Raw genomic sequence first — 14,209 nt, forward strand, 5'->3', positions numbered from 1 at the left:
TTAATTGGCCAATTAAAAATATATAGAAAAAATTAGCCACACATGGTGGTGCATGGCTATAGTCCCAGCTACTCAAGAGGCTGAGGCAGGAGGATTGCTTGAGCCCAAGAGTTTGAGGTTGCTGTGAGCTAGGCTGATGCCATGGCACTCTAGCCTGGGCAGCAGAGTGAGAATCTGTCTCAAAAATAAATAAATAATAAAAATAAAACCTTGTGAATCTTTCTTTTCCTAATTTCCAAGGTATCTACAAAAAGTGATATTTAACCATTTTATGTGTGCAACTATAGACTATATAATCAAGTGAAAGACACAGGTTTTCTTTCTTTCTAATATAAATGTGTATATATATATATGCATATAAAATTGTGTATACTTAATTTCAAGGTGTTTATAGGTTTTATCAGTTTTCTGAAGCTCATTCATGGTTGCTTTAGGACACTGAATTAAGAATCCCATTAAGCTGGGCACCACTGCGCCTGTAATTCCAGCACTCTGGGAGGCCAAAGTGGGTGGATCGTTGGAGCTCAGGAGTTTGAGACTAGCCTGAGCAGTAGTGACACCCTGTCTCTACTAAAAATAGAAACAAATTAGCTGGACAACTAAAAATATATAGAAAAACTTAGCCTGGCATGATGGCACATGCCTGTAGTCCCAGCTACTGTGGAGGCTGAGGCAGAAGGATTGCTTGAGCCCAGGCATTTGAGGTTGCTGTGAGCTAGGCTGATACCATGACACTCTAGCCCGGGCAAGAGAGACTGTCTCAAAAACAAAAACAAACAAATGAAAAAGAATGCCAATAGATGCTGAGATAGAACTTAGGTGCATAATAAAATTTAAAAAAGAATCCCAGATCTAACATGTATGTATCAATTTGATAATAATAGAACCAATGTTTTATATTCTCCTCTCCAGTATACAATAATAATTCTTGTTTCCAAGTCTTTCATTTAGTGACATTCAGAATAATGAAGTTCTACATTACTTGGCTTCTGGCAGGGCCAGATGTATATCACCCTGGTCACATAACCTCTTATCTATGAGTGTATAAACTTTCAGGGAGTACTGCCTTTCCTTATACTTGTTCTAAATCACTCAGATGGTATTACAGCCCTATTTCCTCCTGTTTTGTCCTCACTGGAGTTAGAGGCCAAATATGGACACAGATTAAAGAGTCATTTTGCATTTACATAGTAAGTGTAGGTGCTTAAAGCAGGAGCCCCATCACTTACACTTACAAGATGCCACAATAACTTTGTTGAGGGATAGATTTTTATCCATATCACTGTCGAAGCTCAATTAAATAATTACATCTACCTTTTCAGATTTTTTTCTTCTATTTGGCACTTGAAACAGCTGTCTTTTGCTGTAGAATATGGTGTAAATCTCTTCTTATGAAGTGAGAAAGGTGAAGGTTTTTTTTGTCCTTTATATATCCTCTGCCACTTCTATATACTTTCCAATGTAAGCTTAAGTCACATCAGCAAATGCATACTCATTTGATTAAATGCCTATTTTATAAGGAAAGCTTGATGCATAATTGTAAACCTTATATTTATCATGAAATTAATACATGTTTTCCATGCATCTTTTCCAAACGGGAAAAATACTAATTATTTGCCAAATATTTTAATCAATCACTTAAATGTGAACCTACAGTCATAAAAAAATGAAAGGCACTTAAGAAGTCTTTCCCATCTACAAATAATCTTATATATTCCTCAGAGAAAGGCAGGCTGAAATGGTTTGGGATTGGTAGGAGGTAGGTATTTTTGACAGTCATGTTTGCAAACCTGTTTGCAATAACACGTTTGAAGTTATTAGGGAGAGTTTGCTGTGAAGTTGGGTTAATAGAAAATGCTCTTTAGCTGAAATTCTAATGAGAATCATACATACATATATATATATGGGGGGGGTGTTTGTGTGTGTGTGAATACATACATATATATAATTTTATTAGCTTGAGCCAAAAGTCTGATTCTAAAAGATATCTATGGAGAATAATTGTAAAGTCTCTTAAAAGACTTCTTATCCCAAACTATTTTTATCACAACTCATATCTTTCATGTACATCAGTCATTTCAGTTCCATCTTAACTAAAAAGACATTCCTATTAGGAACAATTTTCAGAAAATGCTAGAGAATTAGAACATGTGAAACTACTTGTTAACCACATTGGTATGAATTTATTAGATTTATCAATTGTATGCAGCATGATTCTGAAGGTATCTGATCTAATAGGAGTCAAAAACACTGTCTTACCTGGACAAAGACCCCATGTGAGTTTTCTGATCTCTGAGGACATTTCAAGATAAACATAAATAGAGAAGTAAAGGAAAACTTGGCTTATACTAATCACATTTTTTTTCCTCTTACAGGAATAGATTTTTATAAAATTACAAAAATAATTTTATAACATAATGCTGACATATAGCTTGACACTCATATACTAATAGTCAATTTGTATATCATATCTACATTTGAAAAAATATATAATTTACATATTAAAATATATATAAATAATTTTATAATTATTAAATAATTACTAATTTAAAATTTTCAGATATTACACCAAATGAGTAATAGATATTTGTCATTCCATGATTCAGGAATGTAAAAATAAATTTTGTTTTCAGACAAATTAGTAATTTGAGTTCCCATTCCTTCATCATAGCAGAATCTTAAACACATGCAATTTTGGATCTTTTTTTTCCCTCCAGGGCCTTGTGCAAGTTCTGAGTGAAGACTTCCACAGTACCAAACACTGGCTAGATGGAAAGTCAATTGGAGGTCAGTGTATTGATTGACTGAAGTATTCCTTCATTCATGCAGCTTCAGCCCCTTTTTAATGAGCTGTGTGCCATGTTTCATGGCATAGGAATCATTCCACAGCGTTCACCCCATTCTAGGGCCCAGAGCTCTTTGTGAAGTTATCTTTGGTCCTATCAGCTGAGTTTCATTGGACAGCCATTTTCTCTAGAAAGTGTTACAACTTCCTCTTGGTTCTAAATGGTAAGTAAGGCAAAATTTCCCACTGTTTATTAGAATCTTCAATTCTAATTTGGGATTTGATTTTCCCCATCAGGGCCATGACATCATTTTCCACTGTATGTGATTAGAAAAATGAGCAAAGAATAAAATAAAAAAAAAAAAAAAGGAAAACCACTGTTTTCAGACATTGGACAATAGACAGATGTCAGGACAGTGATCTCTAATAGAAGAGAAATGAGCAAGGTCAACCCAACAGTCACTAACTTTTTGACTATTATTCATGACTTATAGTTATTATAATTAGCTATTATTGGTATTACAGATCTTTTTTTGGTGTTGTTGTATCTTAGTAGAATCTAGAAATAGTTTTCTTTTACAGCAACAGTCCCCCTTCCACTTATCCTTACCTGAGTCACTCTCAAATTTGCATTTTGGAATTGTTTTTTTATGAGCTAAATTAGTAAAACTTCTCAGGGGTAAAATATTTAAATTGCAATATCATCTGAATATGTTGATCAGTGTAAGTTTATAATGCTAAAGTTAAATTATAAAATCACAAAAGTTGGAAGAATTTTCAATAGTTTTTTAGTCTGTTGCTTTATCTTCATGTAGAACATCATGTGAAAAAATCATTTTGGAGGCACATAATGATCAAGTCTATGTTAAATACTTTCAGAAAGGAGAAGCATAGTCTCCCTTGACAAACCATTCTAGACTTTCACAACCTTAACACCTAAACTCAGAAGACTCTGCTGTGGTCAAAGGTTGTTTTCCTGCTCTGAAAGACAAGGGAACACAATAGCATCATCTCTGAATGCAAGAAGACACTAAAACCAAACTTATTGCTCCACTGTTAAGGATGCTTTCTAAATTTTGCCCTAACATTTGCAACTGATAGCCCACATTTTAAGGCCTAAGGTTTAAATAATTAACTTTAATAGTAATAAATGTTAGTTCTCATCAATTTCTAGGCTGTGAAATTTAGTGAGTCATTCACTACATGGAACTCCATACATTTGTATTCATTTTATATATTTTTTAGAATCCAATTCTTAATTCAATTATTTCTTTTTTTAAAGAAATAAGCAGATATTGCTCATCTCTTCAATGTGACATTTCCCAGCCTGCTTCCTTGATTTAAAAAATGTACTGGTTCTATATACAGCCAAAGATTTTGAGGATGCAAAAACAACTGGATCCTTAAATATGTAATTATCTAAATGGTATGTCTGTTTTGTATTCTTCTTGAAATCTTCTAATACAGAGTAATTATCAATAATAATTATTAATATATAGAAACAAACAATATATTCCCAATACTTATGAGCTATCTGACCTCATTAACCTTTTTTAATTCAATTTATTCATGTACAAAATACCATATGTATTTTACTTGTGCTACCTATTTATAAGATTTTAAGATGAATTTCAGTTTGGACAACAAATATGAAAACATTCTACAACTATGACATCACTTTTGTTACTGTGTAAGTACTTATCATATCAAAGATATATACTATACAAAAGAAATGATCTATTTTATTTAAAATTCAAACAATAGCTTATACTAATTTAGAAGATTAAAAATACTTCTGACAAGTTCATAACATAATAATCTAGAAGATTTTTGTATTAATTATGATGTTTCCTCTGGAAATAATAGGAGACACAAATTAAAATGCCTTAAACAATAGGAAAAATTCATTATCTTATTTACAGAGATTTGCAAAATACTAATCAACTCTGACACAGCCTTGCCCTGCCATGTTGCAATAAGATTGGTGCCAGAATTCCAGGCAACAATGAGGGGTAGAGCACAGTCCAGTGGGAGAAAGGAACCATTTTGTTTGCCAGCAACATTCTCTTCCCATCCACTGGCCAAAATTTTGTCCAATGATTGATGTCAGCTCAATTATGGGCATGAGATCACCATGATTAGTTGTATTGTGTTGTCTAATATAGTAGCCTGTAGTCATATGCATTTATGTAAATTTAAATTTGTATTAAATAAAACTAAAAATTTAGTTGCTCAGTCTCACTAGCCATGTTTCAAGTACTCAAAAGCTCCATAAAGCTAATGGCTATTATGTTGGACAGTGCAGAAATGGAACATTTCTGTCATCCCAGAAATTCCTAGTGGACAGTGCTGGAATTTAGAAAGATCAGAATTTATCCTTGAGCTGGAGGAAAGGTCATCTTCTTTGAAAGCTGGATATCTGAACAAATTGGTTTCCATTAGCAAGGAATACATGCAGATTGGATTTGAGTGTGCAATATGCTGCATCTGCCGCACCACTTTTTCAACAAAGACTGATCCATCACAAAAACCTTACTCCCAGCGTTTCATGTTCTATATACCTTTCTCCTGCACTAAATTTTAGCTAGCAAATGGAGATGTGGCAGAAAGATTTACATATAATATCTGTGAATTAGAGTTGGCGCTATAAATTGGACATAAGACAACTACTTAAAACTAAAAATAAAAGAATGCCTGCAAAGGTAGCACAGAAAATATAACAATGAATTATACCATTCTCCATAGCAAATAAATGTATCCATATTTTAATTTCTGCAAATAAAGGCATAGTTTTGTTTTCGTATAGCCAGATATCAAGTGGAAACATATTTTGTATTTAGAAGATATAGCCCATTGTTTAAAACTAATGGTCTGCATTATCTATATGGAGAAATTTATAAGACCCCAATAGGAAATTGAGTTCCTGCATTGTAAACTCCTTTGTCTTCAAGGCAAATTAACTATCTAACCAGAAAAAAATGTGATTCCAAATGCATTCCAGCTCATGTGTAACAATTCCTGGCTTCTTTTTCTGCTCCACGACTTCCCTTTCCACCAAAGGTAAGATGCCACATAGGAATACCAGAATATTCCCCCAATTCTATTGTATTTAAACTGTTTAAATTATTAAAAAGGCCAAGATGAAAAATAACTGCTGATGATTCTTAAGACTTTCTCATATAAACGGAAGAATGAATTTTGATTTTGTTAAAATGATGAATAAAAATATGAAAGGAAACTCTGGGAAGAAAATGTTACACTGTTTTTTGGTAGCTGAGCTAAAGGATGTTCTCTCCCACACAAGAAAGAATAGCAGAGCAAATATACCTTTCGGGTCACAAGGCACTAAGGCAATTTACTCCTGTCTGTGTTTTTATCAACGATCCTTCGTTTATAATCCCTGACCTCTGAGAAAATTTGGGCCTGGCACATTCTCTCCCCAGCTGAAGGTCACGCTCTGTTCTGTTTGCTGTATCTGAAATAGCTGAGTGCTTTCATCCTAAATCCATGCTTTGGTTCTTGGCCCATCTAAGCATCTGATTAGCTCCATCTTTTATCTCCCATCTCAGTGGCTTTAGACCTTTGGCCTTGTTGTTTCTGATGTCCCCCCATACTCTGATTGATACAGAACAGCAGAAGTTGGCTTTAGAGCCCAAGCGGGGCAGGCCTGGCCTCCTTGCACTCCACTTAATTCATTGCCAACTCTGGTCTCTGGAGAAGAATCCATCATTTTTTTAAAGCTTTTCACTCCTTCTTGTGTCCTTCTTTTATACTTTACAACTAATTAAAATTTAAAATAAAATAAAATAAAACTAAAATAAAAGCCTTGAGGGTATTAGTAAAAGTAGCAAGAATGAACTAATGTTTAGTAATATTTCATATTGAATATTTGATAGCATACATCAATATCCCTCCTTTATTTTATTTTGTCTGATAGATATTTTAAATTCTGGATTTAGGAGAGGATTATTAAAACCCATTTATAATTTGCATTTTCTTTGTTAATTGCCTTGATCACAAAATGACAAACTACATATTCACACATTTTATGGGCCTGGATGTTTTATGTGTATTCCTTTAATTTCCTCATTAAACCCTAAATCTTATTTGTATAGATTCCTCATTCTGAAATATTTAAGATTTCCCTGGTAGTCATCACTCTTTCAATATTACAGATTGTCCTCTGAATCCCAGTTGATTGTTTTAAAAGCCTTTGTTTTATGATGTAGCAGAATATGTGATAGGGACAGCTTGAACACTAGGGGACAGGACACCTGCATCTGAGTCTCAGGTTCATTAATAATTAAGTGGATATGATCATGCCATGTAACTTCCCATTGTCTCAGTTGCTTCTTTTGCAAGACTACAGTGATTTTCAAGAATGATTTCTAATTTACTCTCATGTTCAACCTTTCATGACTCAACAACAAAACTGCAAGTAATCCAATTTAAGAAATGGGTCAAGAACTTGAAAAGATACTTCTCCACAAAAGTTATACACATAGCTCACAACCATGTGAAAAGATATTCACAGCATCATTAGTTGCTAAGGAAATGAAAATCAAAACAACATTGAGATACCCCTTACACTTAGTAAGAAGGCCACAATTAAAAACAAAAACAAAATAACTCCCCAAAATGGAAAATCTTAAGTGTTGGTAAGCGTATGGAGAAATTAGAAGCCTAATACACTGCTGGTAGGAATGTAAAATGTGCAGCTTCTCTTAAAAACAGCTTGACAGTTTTGCAGTAAGTCAAACATGGAATTATCATACTACTCAACAATTGTACCTCTAGGTATCAAAAAGAATTGAAAATAGGTACTCGGACAAAAACTTGTACAGGAATATTCATAGCATTTCTATTAACAATAGCCAAAATGTGGAAACAACCCAAATGGTCATCAATAACTGAAAGGAGCTGCTGTGGGGTCTGGGCTGATCGGGCACCTGGCCCCGCACCTGGGCCTCGCCGAGCCTGGCGTGCTTAGGAAAGCAGAGGAGTACTTACGACTGTCTCAGGTGAAGTGTATTGGCCCGTCTGCACACGCCACAGAAACCAGCAATGCAGTCATGTGCCTGGACCTTGCAGCTTCCTCTATGAAGGTGCCCCTTGGACAGGGCTTGTTTAATTAAACTTTCTGGTTTGAACAAGAAGACATATCAGAGCTGTCTTAAATCTTTTGAGTGTTTACTGGGCCTGGATTCAAATATTGGAATAAGGGGCCTAGCCATACAGTTTAGATGTACAGAAGCAGTGAACATGGCTTCAAAGTTACTGCAAAGGTATGGGGCTTAAAGAACCTTAATTGAAAATTTATACTGATAAAGCAAAATCATCCAGTATTCTATTCTGATTAATTTTCAGTCTTAAAAAAATAACTAATATGCCAAAGTGACATAGCACATCTCATGTGTTTTTAAAATGTCGTAAGTTCTGATTTACATTTTCAGTCCCTTTTGAAATATTTTCTAACAAAGAATGCTGCAAACACTGTTCCCCCTTAGCTATGAGTCCAGTCTTTCCCAGACACAGCAAGTAGATCTTGACTTATCCAGACTACTTTTCACCACTGCTGCACTACTTTCAGCATGCAAGATTCTAAAGCTGAAAGTGGATAAAAACAAAATGGTAGCCACATCTGGAGTTTAAAAAGCCATATTTGATCAACTGTATAAACAATTAGAGAAGATTGGACAGCAGATTAACAGAGAACCTGGCGATTCAGCTACTCCACCACGAAAAAAAAGGAAGACAGTGATTGAACTCCCAGCAAAGGAAATAGAGGAAGTAATAGAGATGCCACATAAACTGAAGAAAGATGAATATCTGACACAGGATTATGAAGAATGGAAAAGAAAAATTTTGGAAAACGCTGCTAATGTTCAAAAGGCTACAGCAGAGTGATTTCAGCTTCCAGACTGGCATGTGATGCAAACTAAAGTACAATGCCACCTCCAGGAAGATTTGAGGGCTTTGGAATTTTGTTTGAACTTTTATAACAAGGATCCCAAGACTGTTGCCTTCATAACAAAGAAAGCAGCACTGGGGCTAAGTTCTGGGCAGTGGGCTGGCCCCTGATGTGGACAACATTAGATCAACTACAGTGCCTGATTGGAATAGCCTTATGTGCTCCTACAAAAATGGAATTGGAGCCATTTTGCTTTGTTTTGTGTTCAGTGAACGGCAGTCTCCTGTCCTATCCAGAACATAAAATTCAGGCTAAATGGAACCTTACAGATTTATTTAAGTTTTTGTGTTAATTTTTTGGTTTGACTAAATCAGTATGTTATACAGCCTAAGTTAATAAATGTTATTTTTATATGCAAAAAAAAATAACTGAAAGGAAAACAAATTGTTCATGTTCAGACAATGGCATGTTACTCAGCCATAAAAACGAATGAAATAGTGATACATGCTATAACGTGGATGAACCTTGAAAACACTGTATCAAGTAAAAGAAGCTAGACATAAAAGACCACATGTTGGGCCAGCACAATGTTTCATGCCTGTGATACTAGCACTCTGGGAAGCCAAGGCAGGAGGATTGCTTGAGCTCAGGAGTTCGAGACCAGTGAGCTATGCTGATGCCACTGCACTGTAGCCTGGGCTACAGAGCAAGACTCTGACTCAAAAACAAAAACAACAACAAAAAAACCCCACATAGTATGTGATTTATATGAAATATATATGAAATATCCCATTTATATGAAATATCCGGAATAGGCAGATCCATAGAGGCAGAAAGTAGATTAGTGGTTGCCAGGGGCTGAGAGGAAGGAGGAATGAGGAATAATTGCTTAATGCTTGTGGCTTTTCCATTTGCAGTGATAAAAATGTTCTGAAACTAGATAGTGGTGATGATTGCGTAACATTGTGAATATACTTGATGCCACTGAATCGTACATTTTAAAATGATTAAAATGGTAAATTTTATGTTATTTGTATTTTAGCACAATTAAACAAATTATAACTCAATTTACACAAAGTAGTATTTTTATAGTACAAGAAGCCCTACCTCATGTGGAAAAAAAATCCCATTCTTATCAGCTATTGGAAGCTGTTGAGAAGGGAATTTTTTGTCTGTTTTTATAGTTTTGTGTTATAAAAAACAGTATCTGAAGGCATGACAGAAAGTAAAGTTTTCATGTGGAGGTGGCTGCAGCAAAGCTGAGCCCATGTTAGGCCGGGCACGGTGGCTCACTCCGGTAATCCTAGCACTCTGGTAGGCCTAGGTGGGTGGATTGTTTGAGCTCAGGAGTTCAAGACCAGCCTGAGCAAGAGTGACATGCCATCTTTACTAAAATAATAGAAAGAAATGACCTGGACAACTAAAAATATATAGAAAAAATTAGCCGGGCATGGTGGTGAATGCCTGTAGTCCCAGCTACTTGGGAGGCTGAGGTAGGAGGATTGTTTGAGCCTAGGAGTTAGAGGTTGCTGTGAGGTAGGCTGACGCCACGGCACTCTAGCCTGGGCAACAGAGTGAGACTCGGCCTCAAAAAAAAAAAATAAATAAAATAAATAAATAAAATGCTGAGCCCGTGTAGACTTGGTACCTGTACCTGAAAGCTCAGAAAGGCATCAGTTGCATGCTCTCCAGTGTAATGCAGCTGTACAGACTCCAGGCAGCTCTCTCGATCAGACCAGGGGACTGTGGTGGCTTTCGTGCCCCCTCACAGCTCAGGCTGTAGTGCCGCCAGGTGAGCAGGAGACCCTGGAGCCCCAGGGCTCTCTCCTTCTGACCTTCCCCCCCTGTGGCTGTCTCCCCCAGGTACCTTCTGATCTTGCAGAATGAATCACCCATCACTTTCTCCTTCACTCGGAAAGTCCCCTGTCACTTCTCTGGTGTTCTTTAATGCTCTTTCCAAGAAAGTAGGTGGGCGTCCAGCTGCAGCATTTGACCCTCTCCTTGAGAGTGGGGTGCACAAGCTGCTTCTAGTCCACCATCTATGGCTAAAATTAAAATGCCTGACACTAAATGTTGGTACAGTTGTGCAGGAACCGGACCTGTCACAGGTTCTTGATAGTAATATGAATGGTTCAATGGTGCAACGGTAGTAATATAAATAATACAACTGTAGTAATATAAATGGTTTTGGAAATGTTTACGATACCTAATATATAACTAAACATACACCCCAAAGGAAAGAAAACAGGAGTTCACAAAGGACTTTTACGAGCATTAGCTGCTTTATACTTAATAGCCCAGACTGGGAGTAGCCCTGGGGTCAATAAATACAAGAATAAATAAACAAACTTTGGTATACTCATACAAGAAATACCATTCAGCAATTTAAAAAAAAAAAACAATTACTAATATACAACAGGATGGATGATTCAGAAACATTATGCTGAGTGAAATAAAGCTTTTATAAAAGAATACGTGCTATATGATTGCATTTATATGAAATTTTAGTCCAGACAACACTATTGTAAATGTGAAAAAAAATTAAAATTGTGGTTATCTCTGCATATGGAGAAGTGGAAGTGGCTACTGACTGGGAAGGGGGATAGAAAATATTCTGGGATGAAGGTAATGTTCTGTATCTTATTAGGGGTTTGTATTCTATAGGTGTATGGTTTTGTCAAAACTTGGTGAGTGTGCAATGAATGCCCATTTAATGTCATCGATTCTGGGAAACTATGACTTTAAATGAAATGACATAACAAAGCCAATTTTTTTTCTTCATCATTGCTATAACAAAACAAATGACATAATGTTAGGACCTGCTATATGCCTATTTGCTTAAAGTTGCAGTTTCTAAGAAACTATCAATGTTAAATGAGGACTTACTCTATAATTTTAGATTTGTAGACCTTATTGTATGTAAATTTTATATCAAAAGAAAAACATAAACAAATATTAAACTGTCGTGATTAATATGCATAGTGAAGTATTTAGGAGGAAATTTTCTGATATTTTCAATTTAAAATGTGTCAAAAAATGAAATGGTTTGATGAATGCAGCTTTTGATAAATTACTGAATAGCTGTAAGTTAAAATAAATATAGCAAAATTCCTAAAGAAAAAAGAAAGTAAAGCTCTGACCAATTAATTTTCAAAATAACCATGAGTTGTTGATCTTCAGGAAATCAAATCTTTCCTTTAGCTATATGATGTTTTGTTCTAATTGCTAAATCACTGGTTCTCTCTTTTTCTTTTTCTCTTTTGTTAGCATCATCTTTATTCCCAGGTATAAGTGGGCTTTCTTATTATGTACAAATAAAATTATCTTTCAGTTATATCGTTTTTTATTTCACTTGTGGCCAGTGGTTCTCACATACTATTGTCCATGAGAACAAAAACATCCTCAAATATTTCAAATTAAAATGTTTGGCAGACAGTGAATAACAATAGGTTTGGGTGCTCTCACTGCGTTCTCATGTTTGCGGAAATTATCATTTGTACAGTGTTGGACATAACAATGTAAACTGCTGAACTAGAATTTAGGTTTATTTCATTTACTTTAATAAGTAATATTCATGTATACAATTTAATAATTATAATCCCAGTGACAAACCTGGATATTGAAAAAAAGTATTATTTTTTATTTCTTAAACTCTTTGACTTGGAGCTACTTACTTATCTATTGTACTCAGTTTAACTTAGTCTTTTCTGCGGTTAATTTCTGTATAATATAGTAATTGATTTCTCATTCAATTCATGTCTACAGTTCAGTCCTAGTCTGGTTAACATTCTCTGCCAGGTTTTTAATTGTGTTTCCCTTGTGCCTCCTCCTTCCACTGTTTCTGGGTTGTTTTATGTGTCTGGTTGTCAACTCACCCACACACTAGTGCTGTCTCATCGATGTGCTTATCCTGTCTCTGCTCAGCAGAGGTGGTACCTGCGAATAGCTTGGGTGGAGGCTCCCTGGGGGCGTGTTCCACTCACAGGGAAGCAGCTTTGTCTCTCTGGCCCTGTTACTGATCTACCCTACAGCATTTTTGACTACACCTGTGCCTAAGGAAGCCACGATAAGCCAAGTAATTGCCTCTTTTCCTCAATAACCTCAGCATTGCACTTGAGGCCACAGAAGCCATGGGCAATCTCCAGTTCTGCCAGCAAGTCTGCGAACTGCTCCCACGGTGCTTCTGCATGTTTGCCTCCTTCAGAAATGCCAGGCAAGAAATAAAGTACAATGTCATCTCCTCTCACTTCCCAAACTTCAGAGTGCGAGTCCAAACTTATACTACACTCTAATGTAAAGAGAACCTGTAGATTACTTAGCTTGAATGAGCAGGGTATATATGAAAAGATTTGCAAACAATTAGAATGGCCTCTCCCCACCCCACCCCCAGCCCCAACTAAGTAAACATGCTCTAAACTTTCTTTCCTTTTTCACTTCTGTGTCTCTTTCTTTCCTTCCTTCCCTTCCTCTCTCTCTATTACTTTTCTTTCTTTCTTTCTTTCTTTCTTTCTTTCTTTCTTTCTTTCTTTCTTTCTTTCTTTCTTTCTTTCTTTCTTCCTCTTTCTTTCTTCCTTCCTTCCTTTCTCTTTCTTTCTTTCTTCCTCTTTCTTCCTTCCTTCCTTTCTCTTTCTTTCTTTCTTTCTTTCTTTCTTTCTTTCTTTCTTTCTTTCTTTCTTTCTCTTTCTTTCTCTCTCTTTCTTTTCTTTCTGTCTTGCCCTTTCTTGTCCTACCTTTCTTCCTTCTTTTCTGCCTTTCTTCCTTCTTCCCTTCTTTCTTTTCTTCCTTCACTCTTTCTTTTTGTTGTTTTTAAGGAAAAAGATGAGTTGAAGTCACCAAAGAGAACAGAACAGCAGTGACAGGATTGCATATCTACCCAAGTATAATTACCTATATAAGAAATGCAGTTAATTTTCACAGCAATTTGATTTTTATCCCCTGCTCCTGTAACAGAGGGAATGGCCCTGAAAAGGGTAAAATGTTTTACAAACTGTCTCTTTAAATCTCCCCCCACTCTTTTTGGGAATTAAGACCTACATCCCTGTAATCAGAGGGGCAGGGGAGTGTCCTTTGTTCTTTGTACCACAGGAGATGGCTCAATGGAATTGTCCAGGCAAAGGTCATGAGATTGTCTTCTCTGGAGATAGGATAAATCAGAACCATCAACTATAATTAAGCAATAATATCCTGAAACAAAAACCCTCCCTTTAAAAGCTCTGTATTTCTGTATATAGGACAATGACATATAGGACACTTTAAGATGAGAGTCTCTATCCTCCTTATTTGCCAAAAAATTAATAAACTTCTCTCTTCTTCTCCTCAAACCACTTGTCCTCATTCTTCTGATGTGGTCTCAGGGACAAGTATCGAACTTTTGCTAACACTCTGACCCTTCTAAGCCAGAAGAGGGAAGGGGAGGAAATAAACTCTAACCCAGTTAAGTTAATCTGATTCATATTTAAAGTCTTTTAAGATAAATATTCAGACAATTTTGGATATGATTTTTGCTTGGTCTC

At 35.8% G+C, this 14,209-nt stretch overlaps 1 pseudogene; it reads left to right on the forward strand.

The window, feature by feature from the left end:
* Positions 1-2,210: 2,210 nt before the first annotated feature.
* Positions 2,211-8,692, forward strand: LOC105865040 (origin recognition complex subunit 6-like; annotated as a pseudogene).
* The last annotated feature ends 5,517 nt before the right edge of the window (positions 8,693-14,209 follow it).

This window comes from Microcebus murinus, chromosome 8, assembly GCF_040939455.1.
Source record: "Microcebus murinus isolate Inina chromosome 8, M.murinus_Inina_mat1.0, whole genome shotgun sequence".
NCBI classification, from domain to species: domain Eukaryota; kingdom Metazoa; phylum Chordata; class Mammalia; order Primates; family Cheirogaleidae; genus Microcebus; species Microcebus murinus.